The sequence below is a fragment of the Pantherophis guttatus genome, chromosome 2 (genome assembly GCF_059756535.1).
Source record: "Pantherophis guttatus breed Tessera chromosome 2, ASM5975653v1, whole genome shotgun sequence".
In the NCBI taxonomy this organism is placed as follows: Eukaryota; Metazoa; Chordata; class Lepidosauria; order Squamata; family Colubridae; genus Pantherophis; species Pantherophis guttatus.
In genome coordinates, this window is record NC_142064.1 from 118,834,851 (window position 1) to 118,840,953 (window position 6,103).

Genomic DNA, 6,103 nt, shown 5'->3' on the forward strand with positions numbered 1-6,103 from the left:
CCTGTTCATGGAACACGGCTGATCTGGAAACTATAAACTTATTATTACTATCAATGAACCTATATCCTTTTGTGCCAGTTTCATATCCCATAAATTTAAGCCTTCTGGACACATTTTCTCCCTTCCTTCTCAATTGTTTAGGTATGTGTACATCTGCGGTGACCCCAAAGATATGCATGTGTGCCAATTTTGGTTTTCTATTATACATCACCTCGTATGGTGTTTTATTTATGATGCTGGACCATGTCCTGTTTTGTGTATAATTTGAATAGTGTAGGGCTTCTGACCAAAAATGTTTGCCTAAACCAGCATCCTCTAATGTACATCTAATCATGGTTTGTAATGTGGAATTCTTTCTTTCTGCAATTCCGTTCTGGAATGCTGAAAATGGACTGGAAGTGTAATGTAGCATTCCTCTATCCTTTAACCATTGAGAGAATTCTTGAGACATGAATTCACATCCTCTATCTGTCATGATCTGTTTTATTTTAATATTGTGTTGTGTCTCTATGCGTTTATAAAATTCCTTAAATTTTTGAAAGGTCTCATCTTTATGTTTTAATGTGTAAACAAAACCATAGCGGCTATAATCATCCACTATTGTTAAAAAATAACGTTTCTTATATGTGATTGATGGGGTAAGCGGTCCTACTAGATCCATGTGTACTAAGTCAAAAACTTTATTGGTTGTTCTAGTAGATTTTTTTGGTTTGGAACTAGTTTTCAGCTTTGTAGATTTACATACTGAGCATTCTAAATAGTTTTCACAATTTTTTATTTTGATACCTTCTGCGTGTTCAGTCATTTTTTGTACTACAGGAAAACTGGCATGTCCTAACTTTCTGTGCAATATATGAGCACATTCATCATGAATAGGCTTTCCTATTTTTGGTTTTTTTAAATTATGTGTATCATTATGATCATGGGTTATTTTACAATCATCATTGTCACTATTGCTGACATTTTCATCATCAGTTTCTATACATTCTTCAACATTTGAATCAACATTATGTAACCATTCTTCCTTTGCTATGAAGTAAGGTAGTCCCCCTTTAATCATTACAGTACCTATGTTGCATTTATTTTTCTCAAGGATTGCTTCTCCCTTTGAGAAAGTAATATTAATGTTAGATTCTCTGCTAAGTTTTAAAGCACTCAATATATTATGTGGTATTTTGGGTACTAGCAATACCCCCTCTATTTCTCCTAAACCAGGTAAAGTTACATTTCCTTTGCCTAATACTTGAACCTTTTCTTGGTTAGCTACTTTTATTATAAACTTATCTTCTGTGAAAGAAGACAATATACTTTTATTATTGGTGGTGTGATTTGTGGCCCCAGAATCTATAAGCCAATTATTGTTATCATTTCGCATTGTTTTTGTATTGTCATGTCTATTTAATCCATTTAGTGAACCAGATTTTCTATCTCTTGAATTTTCTCTACCCCCTCTATTTTCTCTGTGGTTTGGTGGGCTTCTATATCTGTGTCTGTCTACAGAAGATTGCCTATAATTATATCTGTTTGTGTATTCTGGTCTACGCCTTTCTCTTGAAAATCTGGGACAATCTCTTCTATTGTGTTCTCTGGATCCACAATTATGACATCTATATGATTCATTATGTCTGTCTTGGAAAGCTACTTTTCTGAGAGTTCTATGTTCCGTATGATTATTAGAGCGACTTTTTCTGTAGTTATCCTCAGTTATCAATTTATTGGATAGATTTTCTATTGATAGATATCCTAGGTTAATGGTATCTAAATGTGACATAAAATTGTCCCATGATGAATCAAGTGAATTGATAATAACACTTTTCATTGTTTGGTCAGAGATTACTTCCCCTCTTAACTGCAGTTCAGCTCTTACTCTGTTTAAATATATTAAATGTTCACTTATAGAAACCCCTGGTTTTACTCTGGATGAAAAGAAATCTTTAGACATCCTTGTTGTAGTGGCTACACTGTTGCTGTGAAACAAATTAAACATATATTGAATGATTTCTGAGACAGTCAAATTTGATTTGATGCTATAATACATTGCAGGAGATATACTAGCTATTATTATAAAAAAGGCTCTATGGTGTAGGTTATCTATCTTTAAAGCCCAAGGTCTTCTTGGGGGATTGGTAATGAAAAATAGCAGATTCTCTTTCATGAAAATAACCTGAAGCTGTTGATACCATTCTTGCAGGTTATTTCCATCCACCTTCAATTTTGGAAAATCGCTGGGCAAGTTCCCTATATTGTTTTGACCGTTACTCACAACTTGAGGCAGTCCGTGATCTTGTAAATGTCTAAAGTTGCAGAAAGGTGTGGGGATGTCAGCAACAAGTCTGTGTGGCTCTTCCAGAAATTCAAATCTTCCCGGGCTGTCTTCGAGTTTTCGCGCATGCGCAGTTCTCATTTTGCTCGTGGCTTCGTCGTAGAAGGTTCTCTCCATCGCCGCCCGATCGTTCGGCTCTTCCTCAGACGATTCGGTCTCAGGCTCAGTCTTTGGTGTTTTGCTTGCAGCGATCGTTTCTCTCTTTCTCTCCCGGATAATGTCGCTTGCTTCAGATTTCGGAGTGGGGTAGAATCGGCAAGGTTCTCTGGGCTCGGGCGTCGCTGTCCTCGAGTTCTGGGTAGTGTCAGGCAGTCTTCGATTTGCTGGCTTGCTTGCTTGCTTCTCCGGTGACTTTCTGGATATTTTTAATTTCGGTCCAAATGCAGCAAACAGCGTTTTCATGGCAGACTCTATTTGTAAATTTATTGAGTCTTCTTCATTTTCCGTCTCTGATTCTTCAGAGGTGTGCGATTTTTCTTTCTCATTTTTCATGTCGTGCAGAGTTTTTCGCGCCAGACATTTTGAATCTGGCTTTCTGATTGGCTCAGCTTCATCCATTATGGGAGTCAGTTGCAATGAAGATGGCCGCCATTCAAAATTTCGCGCGGGACCGCTGTTCTCCCTCTTCGTTGTATTTTTGTCTACAAATTCAGCACTTACTGTTTTTGTGTCTTTAGTCTTTTTATTGGTGATGTGTTTCTCTTTCGCTGCTCCGTTGTTCTTTATTACATCTTGGAGTTTCGCGATGAGATTTTCATCACTCTTTTGACTTTTCAATATCTTTAATATTTCTGACCTGAGTTCGTTGTTTTCTACTTCGCTTTGTTCATCATCTTCATTTATTATTTCTTCATCTTCTGTAGTATATTCTTCAGGTTCATTTGAAATAGCGTTTGTGGATTCATCTATTATTTCTGAATCTTCTTCCATCTCTTTACTGTATGCTCTGGTGTTGGGTCTATCTCTTTTTGGCATTATCGAGTCCTTATTGAGTCTATCAAACCATCCTCTGCTACCAGATTGTTGCAATATTTTCAGGATCAGACTCAATAATTAAGATAAGAATTATATATTCAAATAAAGCTCTGTTTAATCACAGATGGCATTCTATATTCACTGAATATTTACAGATAGAAGCGAGGTAAAAGTGGTGATCAGCTTCTTATATACACAATGGGTGGAGCTATATGTACAAGTGATGAGTCATGAATACATTATAAGTCAGAGAGTCAGTTAACCCTTGATATTCCTTATATACATTATTTACAGAGTAGGGAAAGAGGCATTTATATCTAACAAGTTCACTGCTCTCTTTGCTTCTGGATCCTCATCCTGAGATTGCATCACAGACACACACACACACACACACATACCGATGCCCCCGACAACCTTGAGAGAGGGAAGCTTCAGCAAAGGCCATGATACAGAAAACGTAAAAGAACCTGCAGACAACTCTTGGGCACTGTATACTTATTACAGTGTTTTTATCCTATCTGCTCCACCTCCACACATAAACAGAGCACAGTAGTTTTTCTAGCCTGTTGTGAGTGATAAACAAAAAGCCAATCCAGATCTTTAGTCAACTTTAACTCTAGGTTACCTTGACACCTTAATTTTTTTCCCACACATCCCACCTCTGTTAGCCTAACCAGGCATATTGGGAGTAATGATCAAGCTACCTTTGAAATGGTGAACTAAAGTCACCTCCTCGTTCCCCTGGTGCGCTTATGAGGGAGGCACAATTGAAGCAGTCATACAAAAATTTTAAAATGCAAAGTTTATTTATTTACATTCTTTTCATTGGTTGAATTACCAATGGACTGTTTCTTTTAGTCACTCCCCTATTCACAGTTAGGGTTTGTGTATTGCTGCCGAGCTGGCTGTAACATCAACAGGAAATTTATATCTTCTCCAGATGCTATCATGTGTAAAAAGATATAATGCAATTCTCTCTCTCTCTCCCTCTCCCTCCCTCCCTCCCTCCCTCTCCTTCTCCCTCTCTCTCCCTCTCTCTCTCTCTCCCTCCCTACCTCTCCCTCTCCCTCCCTATCTCTCTCCCTCCCCCTCCATCCCTCCCCCTCTCCCACCCCCTCCCTCACTCTCCCTTGCTCTCCCTCTCTCCCTCCCTACCTCTCCCTCTCCCTCCCTACCTCTCCCTCCCTATCTCTCTCCCTCTCTCTCTCCCTCCCTCCCACCCTCTCTCCCACCCCCTCCCTCCTTCTCCCTCCCTCTCCCTCTCTCCTGCCCTACTTCTCCCTCTCCCTCCCTCCCACTCTCTCCTTCTCCCTCTCTCCCTATCTCTCTCCCTCTCTCTCCCTCTCCCTCCCTCCCTCTCTCTCTCTCTCCAAGCTTTCGTGTTTCCCATCAATCATTTTAAATGTAAATGATCAAGTCTCATCTGTTCCTCTGCTTAAAGATGTTCACAGAATGAGAAATATGTTTCAAGCTCAGTGTTCAAACATTCCAACTTCTTGTTTTGAGTGAAACAGCCCATTCAGTTGCAAAGTTCCCTGTTGGCTCTGTCCCAACAGAAGAAACCATAAACCAAATATTTTAGCCATCTGAAACAATAGGAACTCAGAACAAGCTCTTTGCTCCTTTGTTTTTCAGCCCAAGGGCACCAGAACAGGTGAAGTTCAGTCCATGCTGATTGCTAACTACCACCCAACTGGAAGAAAAATGAGCCAAGATGATAAATTCAAACAACAACAATGCTGTAGTAAAACAATATGATCTTTTTTTTTTAAAAAAAAGTGGGGATTTTAAAAAAATGTAAACTAAAACTATCCTCTTGGCTATTTTTTTCTACAGATTAGGTAGCAGATAGCAGTCAACATGCTTCAAGTAACAATTTTGGCTCTTTTAAAATCTTACTGCTTTCTTGACATGTACAAGCCCTGTAAAGTATGGTTTCTCTTCGATAGATTTGCATGTACAAAATGACGGTGGCTGCTTAGTAATTCCATGAATAACTAATTGTATAGTTAATCAATTGTATAAATTTAGTAAATGTTTCTTAAATGCAACTTAAGAACAATAAATATTCCTCTGCAAGTATTTAATTTTTTCTCAATTTTATAAGTATGCTTTCACAGTTTAACCTGGTCATAAATTGTGCAAATTTATTTATTCATCTGTCAAATTTATAAAGTCCCTCATCTCACAAAATAAATAACTGTTGTGGAATTTCATGGAAAGAAAAACCTGAAAGATTCATGAGAAAACATAGGAGGATTACAAATATAGAAATATACAGTGTAGTACAGGTAATCATGCTAATTTTTAAAAATAATGCAGGGTGATTGAATGATATCAATGGTATTACTACTTAATGAATAATAATTAACAACTGTACATTTCCCCTATTAAATTACAATGTAAATGAGGTTCTCATTTTGGGTAAATCAATAAAGCTTTCATTCAAAAATAGGAACACTTTATGATATATTGACCTGGCTTTTGCTTGTAGTAGAAAGGATTGAGAAAATATACCATTCTATGGGAGAACAGATACTGTAGGGTCTTTGGTGCTCTCTGAGCTTGGTTTTTTTCCCCTTGCAGATGTTTCATTACCCAACTAGGTTACATCCTAATACTGATGTTGTTATCTAGTTGAGTAATGAAACATCTGCAAAAAAACAACCAAGCTCAGAAAGCACCAAGGACCTTACCTCAGTTCAACCCTAAGCTACAAATATTTTCTTCTCTCGGTAGAACAGATGTAACTGACACAAAGCTTTATTGGTAGATAACAGTTTTCAGAAATGTCATATTGAGAAA